This window comes from Accipiter gentilis, chromosome 1, assembly GCF_929443795.1.
Source record: "Accipiter gentilis chromosome 1, bAccGen1.1, whole genome shotgun sequence".
Lineage (NCBI taxonomy): Eukaryota > Metazoa > Chordata > Aves > Accipitriformes > Accipitridae > Astur > Astur gentilis.
The window spans coordinates 43,365,770-43,378,522 of record NC_064880.1 but is presented as its reverse complement, the minus strand read 5'-3'; the positions used below and the strand labels follow the sequence as shown (position 1 = coordinate 43,378,522).

At 40.4% G+C, this 12,753-nt stretch overlaps 1 long non-coding RNA gene across 1 annotated transcript in view; it reads left to right on the top strand.

Annotated features, from left to right (window-relative positions):
* Positions 1-11,799, top strand: part of LOC126042697 (uncharacterized) — a 28,267-nt gene extending 16,468 nt beyond the window's left edge. Inside the window, exons 2-3 of the long non-coding RNA XR_007507264.1 lie at positions 9,053-9,139; positions 11,611-11,799. This is a non-coding gene — a long non-coding RNA (uncharacterized LOC126042697). The remainder of the gene's footprint in view (positions 1-9,052; positions 9,140-11,610) is intronic.
* Positions 11,800-12,753: the final 954 nt, after the last annotated feature.

The window sequence follows — 12,753 nt, the reverse complement described above, 5'->3', positions numbered from 1 at the left end:
TGTTTCAAGTGTTATTCACTCCGTGCTCTGGTGCTTGAGGAAGCATATGGCTCTTTGTGTTTGAAGTCCCATAAATCTGCATTAGTTTAAAATATATGAATGTGAATCATTAGCCTAAGATTTCAGAGCTAGTAAAAGAGAACACAAGTTCAATATCACTTCTAAGCATTTCTGAATTTGACATTATCATGACTGAAAATAAGAAACACTATCACTGCATATTTAAAATGTGTCACTGACCACGCTCAGGACATAGGATCTAGGGATAAAAACTTCTTTTAAAGTTCAAAACCACTTTTTTTTTTCCCCTGACTCTTCACGGACAAATAGCTTATGAAGATTACGTATGCAAAATAGCGGGACCATCACTTGAATCTAATTAAAACCATTTGTCAGAAACATATTTTTAAATTCAATGAGACCTGTACAGCCAGCCTTGAGTTCAAACTACAACTATCCTGCCCTGCATAAAATTAGAATCACAGGGATTAGTGAGCACATACAGTTACACATTTTTTTTGTCCACCCAGGTTTTTCATTTCAGAGGGGAAAGGAAATAAGTCATTGAGGAAGAAGGTAAAAAATAAAATAAAAGGAAAAGTTGTGTATTTAAGACCACACTAAAGTGAAAAGAATCCACAGAGAATAAAGGGGGTTTTGGTGTGAAAGAAGGACTTGGCAAGGTTTGGAAATACTTCCAAAACTTTTACTCCTAAACTGTCTTCATGACATGGCCAGAAAGATTTGGGATTCAGGTGTGCTTGTCTTTAGACACAAGGATTACTGTCTTAAGGTAGCCTTGAAAGTTCTAGATGTTTAACTACTGACTGAATTAACAGAAGCCATTTATTTCAAGTAAAGAGAAAAGACACATTAAAATAACAAGAAGGCAAGATAAAATTCCTTTTTTACATGCACCTCGTTTCCACTTTGTTTATTTCTTATCTAAAGGCAAGAAAAAATGAAAGTTATATGTAATGTCAAAGTAGCTTTTCACCACCTTAATGCTACTCCCACTTCAGACTTTCACCAAAACCTCAAAGGTGTTCCAGCCCTTGCTCTATGTTGGGTCACAAAGGACAGAACAGCTAGAAAACAGTGAGGTCTTACTAAAACTTCTCTCTTCCACCATAACTTATTATCTCATCTGACATTTCTCCTGTGGTAGATTAAAGGTGGGACAGCAATGGGCTGCACCACATCACAGAAGATGAGCAGAACTAAATAGAATAAAATGCAAAGATCTTGTATCTTAAATCACATTGCTATCACAAAAAGAGATATGGTCTGCAAAGACAAGGAATATAATTTATTGGTTCAGCGGATATATTTGGGAAACACCAGATAGGCTTTTGGGTGCATAAGTCTTCCTTCAAGCCTTTGCAATACTTTTCCCTAAAAAGCAGTTTACATTCCTCCAGATATGCCTGATTTTCCCAGTAATACCACCTGACCCAATAACACGTAGTATGTTTTGCTACACCATTTGCCTTGCTCATGTCTTTAGGTTGGATCATCACAGCTACAACACTGTAACCTTATGGCAAGACTGAATTCCACACTTGTTAGCTTAGCTACAGGTTGGGCAGGCACTGGCATCCTTTCATCACTCAGAAATAGTTCTCAAATAATAATCTTAAAAGATTTCCAGACACAAAGAAGTCTGTGGTAATAAAAAAAGAAATGTCCATGTCAGGTATACGTCCAAAGCTCAGGACTTAGATTTAGTCATCACAACTGCTGTTTTAATTCATAGGTGCTATGCCTTATCAAGGCTATGCCTTTTCAGTGCTTTGTACCCCTTTGTACCTGATCCAAAGCTTGCCTTTTCACTAGCGTTTCATGGACTCTGGGTGCAACTAAGTTAACTAATCTGACTCAGTCAATAAAGAATTTGTCTGTCATTGGCATCTTACAAATTGCCTTGCTTGTTTTTTCCTGAGGAGATGTTCCTTTAAAGGCCGGATGAAGACTGAACCCACAATACATGAAGTGTGGATATGCAGATTCCTTATTTTTTCATAGTTTTCCCCTATATACATAATATATGGTGCTTGCATGGTGTGGGCAGAGCTATGCTGCTGACAACTTGTCTTTACAACAAATGCCTCTATTTGCTGTAAGAAATCCAACCACTTTTTGCAAAGCAAAAGGTGGAAAAAAGCAGACTCTGGCTGCAGCTAGGCTAAACACTCCGAACAACAGCGGCATTTCTTTTTTTAGTTCAATCAACAGTAGTTTCCTTCCAATTTTCACCACCAAGTCATTTCCTCCCGTGGTCATTATGTCATTATTTGTACAGCAATAGCTGCTTTACAGGAGAAGTAGAAGACAACGCTCCTTTCACCAGTGTCAATAGTCAATGGGAGGACCACATCTCAGACCTATGACGATGGACTTACAGGAAGGGGCTATGTGCAGGCACGTTCGATTGCCTTTCCAGTGCCAGAACAGATATCAGGCTCTCATTTTAAAATGATGCAAAAGAGAAAAGTGATAAAAAGCACAGGGCAGACAAAAGAAGGGCTGAGCTCTGTAATGACATGATTCTCTAGTTTCACTGTGTGCTCAAATACATCATCTCTTTTTCTAAATTCAAGCATGATTTAGTAGCCTTCCTGACTAGCAAGTAACTGCTATATAGCAAGATTTGTCCATTATTTAAGTATCAGTATTAGACTCTATCCTTTTCCCTTGTTAGCAATTGAAGGCAATTTCTAAAATTTCTGGCTCTTTGCTTTTAAGCAGAAATTGGTTTTGTCAATGCTTCTCTGCTGGCAGGGATCACCTGAGGCAGGACCCCAGCTTGTGCCCCTTTGACCACTTCATCTTCAAAGTGAATGACTTGCCCTGCTGGGGTGGTCTTTCTCTCCCCCACCATGCAGCTCTGCACCAGAGCACCCCAGGGCTCCTCTCCCAGCTCTGTCTCCACTGCCCACCAGCCCTGCAGCAACCTGCTGCACCGCAGGCACCGCCCTATTCGACCTCTTCCCCCATGCCCCATTTCAAGCCCTAATCTTTCTTCCAGGGAATTGTAATTTAGGTTTAATACAAAACTTTTAAGAGAACCTTATTTGGTTTCATCTTGTTTAGGCAAAGGTAGGAGACAGACTTTCTGGACTTAAAGGATTTATTATGATAAGTACCTGAGTTGGTAAAGAATTTCATTACAATACTCTTCAAGGTCATGAAAATGCAAGGTTTTATTTTATTTTCACTACAAAGTTTGCAGTCAAGTTGCATTTCTTCTTGCTTATCAAAGGGAAGCTCCAGAGTCTTTCTGAACCTTAGTTACGTTAAAATAACATGGTAAGAATGAAGTCATTCTAATTTGATCATTTAGAATGCCACTTACTGAATGGAGACCTGTGGGTAATTTGGGACATAAACAAGTGGCGCTTTAACCCCAGTCATCGTTGCCACTGTCCCAGAACATCTTTGCTCCCCCAGCATGGTAGAGTAAGAAACTCCTGTCTTGGCTACAGAACTCTAGGAGTTTTGAAATTGGGCAAGAGTCAAACTGGGCAAGAGTCATACTGGGCAAAATGTGGGACAATAGGGACACCTACATTTCAAAAAAATATATGTAGAGCAAGGAGTTGAAAACACAATATCCTACTTACAGGCTGTCATGAACAGTATACAAAACCCACGGATAAGGTCCCAGGCTTAAGCCCTGACCACAAGAAGATGACAGCACCAAAGGGATCATTCATGCCTATAAGCAGCAGGATTACTCTTTCAGGGAACTTCATGTTTGGTTGCCACTTCTGTTTGGGAAGCCCTTGTTAAAACTCTCCAGCTATTGCTTCCTCCTGGGCAGGAGTTGGCCAGAAGTCTTGGCTTTTTCATGCTCAGCCTCGGTTGCCACATGCCCATCTCAACATGTTACAGAAACTTGCTACAGCATGCAATAGCTCCCTAGAACATGTTTCCATATGCTTTTTTTTCCCTAATGCTGTTTAAGCAGGAGCCATTTCAAAGTTCTTGTACTTTCATGCATCTCCACAGGAGACCTCATGATTTGAGACAGGCACATGACAACTGGAGGTGAGCACAAAAAGGGGTCAAAAGGAGAAAATGAACAGGTTCTTTGCAAGGCAATGGCCTTTTTTTTTTTTTTTTCAGTCTGCCAATGTATATCCATTAAATATTTTGTCTGCTTATTCTTTTTGTGATAGTAAATAACTAATTCTGTTCTTGACTTTTGTGATACTGTTCTCTTCAACTTCCTTTGTGCTACACGCGCACACATGTATAAGTCTTCTACAAATTACTCTGCTGAGATGCCCACCAGGTAAAAGTTATTAGAGTCATCACTGGAGGGGAGTACCGCCTCCTGCACATGCACATAAATTCCTCCCATTTTTTCCCATATTTACCATCAGAATAGTATGAGGGGTTTTAGAAGTACAAGGGGTCAGACTATTATTTCCATCCCCCTTTCAGGATGCATGATTCTCCACCAGTTTTTTCCACTTTAATCAGTTTTCTTTTAAGTATCTCAAGCAACTATGCTTTCCCATGAAGCACATTCTGCTGACATTTCATTACATTGGGTTATGTTCAAAACTAAGTCACACCCTTAGAAGAAAGTCCTGTGGAGATGCTAAAGGATCTGGTTCAAAATTTAACAATACCACTGACTTTTTTTTTACTACCTCTGAGGCCTTTCTGCAGCCTGCATGCCAGATAATTTATTCCATCAAATTTTCAGTATTTTGGGACTGAGGCTTATTTCAGTATTTCTCTGCTGATGTATCATCCCTTACATATTTTCCTCGTTAGTGGGCAAAACACTGTGGGGAGGGAGGGTGAACTGGAGTTCTTCTGCCATTTACATTAATGGCACGAAAACTGCAAATATTAATATTGTTATTCAGTCCATTGAAAACAGGCTAGAATCTCATCAGTAATTATGATTTAGTGAACAGAGCCTATTTTAAAACAATACATTTTCTCTCTTGGCACCCTCTTTCTTTTCTCCAGAGAAAACACTGTGTCTATGCCTAATTTTTCTGGATTTTTTTCTTACTTTCATCCTAGAAATTAGGAGGACAACCCTTTTTTGCTCTGCCATGCTCTTGGTTTGGACCAAATCTAGAACAGGTGCTAAAAGTCTTGATCATTTGTTGAGAGAATATGGGGATAATACCCTCACAAAAGATTGTCACATAGTAGAGAATGCAGAAATAACTCTGCAAAATAGAGTAGAAAAAAAGAAAAGTTGTAAGCAAAAGAAAACATGCATAGAATGTGTTTTTGCTTATCATTTTCAGTATAAATATACAAGGAATCTAAGGAAAATATGGATTCCACTGCAGGACGCATGATAAAAAGCCCAAATCTCTCTACTACCTACAGAAAAAGACTGCAACTAAAGCTGATACAGAAAAAACTAGACTCAGAAAATGAGAAAAGTCACTCTGATTTTCTCCCATTCCCTCCTGATTACCTTCCTGAAGGTCATCCCATTCCCACCTGGAGTTCATCATTCAGGCCCTGCCACCAAGCTCACGACCTTAAAAGCAGGATCATATTTACTAGGATTTTCTTATTAATTTTTTGATTTGTAACTTAATGGTTTGAAAGAAATGTTTGTAAGTATCATTTTAGGCAAAAAGAGGTCCAGCAGACAGTATTCAAAGAATGCTAAACTGATGATCTATGCTAATTGCTTCTATCAGTTTGCTGAAGAGCCTCAGCTGAACATAATATTGAAAGTACATTTCTCTTTGCACCACTGCAAAAGGATTTCCAACACCTCTCACAGAACAGCTGAAGCTATTACTAGTTTTGTACCACCATCCCTTGATACAAATGACAGTGTGCTTCTCCATTTAGCAGCCACTTTTCTTTGCTCTTCTCTGCTGTTTCCCCCACAAGTTCTGTTTTACTATCATTTTTTGATATAGTACCTTTCAGTTTCCCTTTCCAACTGTGCACCATGAAGACTTCTCTATTGTAGTTTTCTCCCCAGCTGCTGAAAATTATAATTATTTCTTCTAGTACTTGGCTTCCTACTCTTTGATCCTTTTTTTGCCTTCCTAGTAAGCCACCTGACCCTTTCATACTTCCTCCAGCTCTTTTTCCCTCATTCACTTCCTCCTCTTCTTTCCCAACTGCTTTCATCTTTCTTTGTCTTTTTTGCTCTGGCTTCCCAGTTTCTCTTCTCTTCAGCTGAAAATGTAAATTTTTTCCTAGGGCCTGATAAAGCCCAGAAGTCAAAAACATAATCTTTAATCTTATTTTCAGTATGGATTCTATTAAAATGGAGTTGGGGTTTTCCACTTTACAGTATACTGATGCAGCATTATCAGACTTCTAGTTACATGTTAAAGGACTAAAGGAATGGAAAAGAATTAAAAGCCAAAGCAAAATTTAGATTCTTTAGATATTTTGCTAATTTAGATATTAGCTAACATTATGTACAGATGTAAATGTACACAGAGCATCTCCATCTTTCATTATGTATTGCTCTTTGTCTCTTTATATTAGTGATACCAAAAAAAATACTTGAAGCAGACCAAACCAAGAGATGGTTATCCAAACTGGCAGATTTGTTTATGGGCAGGGGACTGACCAAGATGCACAATGCGAGAATATGAGCCAGGAATGTAACGTTTGCCAATGGCATTCATCACACAGCATGCGCATGGGTGGATGCTGCACTTAGTTCACAGGTTTGGCAGTGTGGGCCGCCCAAACCACTCAGGACAATCCCACAGAGGGATCTATAAAGGTAGAAGAAGAAATTACCTTACCCTCATGTTTCTTTTCAAATTTCTGAGTGGGGTAGATAAAAAAGCAGCTGAAAGCTTTTCCTACAAAAGAGGGAAAGCAGACTGGGTTCCCAGCCTTGTATTCCTCCCAACCTACTTGTAACAAAGGACTTACAAAACTATCCTGTTCTTAAAGATTCCCCCAACCGGCAAGTTCCCAGTTAAAACACAAGAAATCAGGGCTAGAACAGGTAAATTAGCTTTACCAAAGCCACAGCAAGGAGAAAAAAACCTCTAGAACTTTTAGCAAAAAAAATGCAGCTGTGCTTCCATCGTCACTACCTCGGTTTTACCCCTATTTAACCTCCTTTAGCTCACTGGAGTTGCACAAAGACATCTGCCTGTGTGAGATTTCTGGCTCAGCACATGTACTTTGCTGGGCCAGTTTCAAGGTGTGCTTTGCAGTGAGGTCTCTGCACAAGGCAGCACTCAGACAGACCTCATCACAAATCAAGGTCCAACCCTTCGTCAGGGCACCAGTTGCACACTTGGACCTTATGAGGCTTACACAAAGGCTCAGATATATGTGAGAAATGTTTTTAGGTTTCCATCAAGCAGTAAGCCCTCTAATGTAATTGTAGCAGCACCTCTAACCTGCTGGGAAGCCTTGGAGAGGTTTCGCAGCAGCTCTCAGTTGCTGAGCTGTGTCAAGGCACAGCCTTGGCGAATTCGCATGCTCCACATTCCTCACTGTCTGAGCCAGTCTCTGAACACCACCTTCACAGGCTTTCTGGCTCATTCTGTGTGTCTAAAGTCAAGATACCGGTCTCAGAAAGATTATGTGCTCAGCAACATTTAAAACAGCCACTTTTTCTTTTTTAATGGAGTGGAAGTTCTGCTGACTATTTCTTTTTGTTATTAAATTGCTAATCATGGATCTAACTGCTTGCTCTAAAACCTAGTGTCAACACCAACTGGATGTACATCACCATCTGCCGTAAGATTCATTACTGAATTGCTGTGCTTTAGTAAGTTGCAGCACAACAACCACACCAAAGTAATTCTACATGTTTGCACTTAACCTGTGGAAAATATGAGAGGAATCATGTTAGCTTAAACCTCTGTGAAAGAGAAAACACAGATGGATGTCTGAGTTCTACTTATAATGTTGTGGCCTCCTCTGTTGTACTTGCTGAACTTCTGACACCAGAGGATCAACAATCCCTTGGCTCTACTGTAATGCTGTCAGTAAATAATGTCTTAATGTGAGCTGTGGTAAGGAAGAGGACTATTAAAGCAACCAGAACAAATACATTAGGACTGATACCACACGGGCACACAGCTGATTTTTGAAAACTAATGTGTTTTCACCTACTGTGGCCCAGTGCATGGCAGCGCTCCTACCAGTTGTGTCAGTGGTTGTGGAGGCTTCACCGCACTCATGGTTTGGGCTCTTGCACCTCCCGACCATGTGCCAAGTAGCCCAAGAAGAAATTACAGCAGAGACTTTGGTGGCTAAGGCTCTGTGGATTCTTTGAGGGGGTGATATATGGTCCACAGATGTCCTCAAAGTACATTTCCTCCCAGGAATGTGGTCTCCCAAGCTGCCATATAACCTTGTAACTGCAATGTAACACCATCACACAAAGACCTTTCTATGGAAAAATATTCCAGTGGGCTGTTTTGCTCTTTTCTGTGCCCAGGAACACCTGGGCAGGTGCCATAGGATGCTGCAGTCTCCTCCCTGACACAGAGGGATACAGATAAGGGGAGCGAGGACTCCACAGAGGGCAGAAGGGAGAGACTGAAAGGCACAGACCAGTTGCGAGTGTGAGGTGGGTGCAAAAAACTGGTATGAAGATCCAGAATGTCATCTTTTATCCACAGCTTATCCACTGGATCTCCTTCCTCCATCTTGTGTTGACCTCCATTCTTTGCTCCCCAACTTCCGAAGCCAAGGCCAGAAAGGCAACATGTGTTTGCACACCAGCATGTCAGAGGTGCCGTGCCTTCACCTTGCTGCTGACTCATAGTCCCTGTGGTTCCAATTTGACTTAAGAAAAATGTCTATTTGATGATGAGTTGAAAACACGGAAGCTTTTGATAGTATCAGTTGTTATCGCTGTAGCTGGCAATGTGTCGCACAATGCCTCTTCTGCTTCCTCCCCAGCTAGCTGGGAAGTAGATGCAGGGTACGCCTGAGGCTGTCAGTCAGTGTCCCTTCCCTGCTGTAGGTGTATAGCAACTTCTCTGCTGGATGCTGGCTGGGTCATAGAGAGGGGAGAGGGAAAACTACTAACTCTTGCTGCTTTATCTGTTTCTCTTTGAAGCATGAAGTTTTCAGTAGAACTGGAGGGGAGGAACGACGGACGGGATCCAAATGAACTGTGATAAACAGGCTCCCTCCTGCCACTCAGGTAAGCCTAGAGGCCATGAAATAAGAAAATCCAGCAACCAGGCCATAGCTGTCATTTTTTGCTTTTCCTGCCAAGTGTCAGAGCAGCTAGTGTTGCAGCAGGTGGCTAGAAAGGCTCGTGGGTCATTTAGGATGAGTGAGAGCGTACTTTGCTTCAGCCAAGTCCACGTGCCATCCCTGTGTCATCCTACCTGCACCAGAGAATTAGGGAACAAAACATTTGCAGCCTGAAGGAGACACCCTAGTGAATCTTGCTGCCCTTGGATTGTCAAATTGGATGGCAAAAACCCAAGATCAAGCAGGGAACTTAAAGTAAATAATTGATTTAGACCTCCCAGGCTTGCTGAAAAGTGAAGACGGGATGAAGATGGGAACATCTGAGTTTCAAAAATGTATGCAGCGTTCAGAACTTTCCACCTGCATACATATTGCACGCTGCTAAGGTCCAAGAGCAAACAATGTATGCAAGGCTGTATGTGCAAGGCTATTGTTTCCCTTGGCTATGGCTACAAATAGGGAAATAATAAACATTCAGGTCTCCCCTCTCTATTTAAGGATATGGTGATACAACACCAGCAAGCTGCTCTGCATTGTCTTTCTCCCATATCTCTCACAGGCTATTTGTTCTTTCCAAAAGACAGGATACAAACACAGCATGCCTCCACTGCCGAGGCAGTTTGCTTTTACTTTGCTTCTGTCAGATAATCCCAGTGCTCAAACCCATGAAGCAGAAATCAGCCCCTCTTCTCTGCTCACTTTCTTATCAAAACAGGGATTAAAGAAGGGTGAACTACTAGGAGCAAACTGGGGGAGGAAGGAGTGTAAGTAGAGTTTTGCTAATGCTAGCAGAGTGCATGTCCATAACAACCTCCTGCTGACTTATTTCCGTTAGTGATAATGTGGTTATGGCACAGCAGCTTTCTGAGAGACACTTCCTTTGCACATGTTGATCCTCTCATCATTATTAAGCTTTTGTTTTTATCATAGAATTACTGTGCTATGCTAAATCAAGAATTCATGTTTCTCTGTAATTAAATACATTCCTATTAAACAATGTTTATGAACTATTCTGCATAGTAAGAAATTATGGCAAAGAATAATAAAATATAAATATGAATCATAACAAAAATCATGTGGATTATTTAATCAAAACCCAATAAAACTTGTTTAATTTAATTTTCTCAAGGAATAAGTGTCTACATTTGCAATTTCTCAGATTGATTTAATTCATTCTCCATAAGCTTTGTTTCTGCTCTTAGCAGTCTGCAGAAAAAAAATTACTGTGCCCATGTTCTATTGCATTTGTACCATCTCAGCAGTGATATAAATGCTATTAAGCTCCCCTGACAGTTTGTCCAATACTTATAGATTATTGATGTGGGTTTTTTCAATCCTGGGGCAATGCTGTATCACAAAATGTCTTAAAGGGAAAACAGAATGACACATGATGTTTTTGTTGTTATATTCTGTCTTATTACAGCACACAAAAAATTATTTAAAATTACCTACCTGTTAAAGCCAGCTTAGATAGCAGTAAGTTTAAAAATAATTATATGTATCTAGATAAAAATAATTATGTATATGCAGTCAGGGTGAATATTTTCAGATGACTCTCAAATGGTTTCTGAGAATCCTGAAGGTGAGGAAGCCCAGAGATAGGTGTTCATTTCCCAGGTGCTATGGGGAGTCTACAAAGAAGGTAAAACCAATCTTCTGGTTTTAATTTGTACCAAGCTCCTATGCCCTTTTATTAAACAGTTCTTCACCAACCTGAAGAGGCCAAAGTCCAACTGCTGCTGAGGCTAGTGTCTCTTGCGAATTGTTTACAAGTGTTAGAGGCAGGGTTCCCTGCACCTTCTGTGCAGGGGGAAGGAGAAGTTGGCCTTCTACTACTCCTTTTCCAATGGAGGAATCTCACTCTCTTTTGTATTCCTCCCACAGAGTTTCCTACAAGGCAGCATGATCCAGCCCTCAGTAATTAAGATTCCCATCCTCTTGCCACCACATTCAAGTACAAAGGCCTACTCTGACATCAATAGAAAAGAGAAAATAATATTATTAGTGCTAATTGGTCAGCAACAAATGTCTCTGGAACATATAAAGCCTATTCACTACTTGAAACAGTTACATAGCGGAACATCTAACTGAGCATGAGAACTCCATCAAGAATCCTCAGCAAGCCTGGAACCAGTTCAGCACAGACTTCAGCTAGCTAAACCCAAATAACCAGTACACTTTGGTGAACGACAATTTAGTAACATTATTTAGCTTCTTATATCTGTGAAAAAAAGAACTCCTTGAAAGAAGAGAGTTGTATGTTCATGTTGTTTCACTTCCATAAGCAGCAGGCTATCTCCCCTGCACTTCCTGACATTCAAAGATATGCCAAGATGCAATTTTAGACAAAAGCACCAGGAAGGGAGAAAAACTTTGTATATAGAAATAAAATAACCATTTCCATTTCATTTGTAGGCTAAAGCCACATAAAGAAGTATTGCCAACTTCCACTGGAAGTTATTTAGGATTCACCCCTGGAGCAACCTCACTGCAGTCTATATAGAGCACAGTTCCTGTCACCTGAAACGAAGGCACCAGCCTCCCATAAACTTGAAGGAAGATTGCAAGAATGATAATATTCTGATATAAAAGCTTTCAAGTTTTCCTACTGTAATAATTACAAAAATGTACAATTTCTGTAGGTGTTCTGCTCTAATTACTGAATGATCCCTTTTTCGGGGTAGTACATTATTACTATTTACAGCAGTCTTTTGCCAGATATCTAGTTTATATCTTCATCAATAAATTTGTATCTATTGTGTTACATACCAACAGCACATAATTCAGAAGGTATGTACTGTTCTTGACTCTATAATCTTCATCCTTTAAGGTGTTTTGCATTTGAAGGTTTTTGACTAAAGCATCCAAACAATTTACAAAGGCGATACGCAGTCCGTGGGAACTATTTGTAGCATACTTATTTGTTGGTTTCGGACTAATATTGTGTATCATTTCAGGGTAAATGGATAGGAATCAGGCCTTACCATGACCCTGCCTTCCATTGTAAATCTTTTACATTTCAGAGCTCAGATGACCTCCTGGAGTTATTGTTTTTAGGCTGTCTGCCTAAAATCATTCCACTTGAATCATGACTTTAAACAGTGGATTTGGGGGATACACAAACATTGGGAATATATATTTTAACATAAAACAGGCCCTAACTTAAATATACAATTCTAAAAGCTGACAGCCCAGTTGGACATTTGACTCATATTGTGCTGCTGTCCCCTCAGCCAGTCACACACAGGTTCACATCTTTGCTGAGAAATACACTTGAAGGCTGTTCTCGCTTTTTTCCCAACTGCCTTGATCCCAGTGGAGCCTTTGTCTCCCAGACACAGAGCTCCCCAAACCAGGAGCCACTCTACTTGTACAAATGTGTTTGCAAGTTCCCTGAAAAACTGCATGCAGTACTCCTTTTGCCCCACTACATTTACACACCCCATGTTACCTTCAGGCATTCTGCAGCGTAGACTATGTATAACCAGTACCCTGCCTATCTCCAGAGTCACAACAATGTTTTGAGGTGACCACCCTGAAGGGTTCAAACACTCTCTT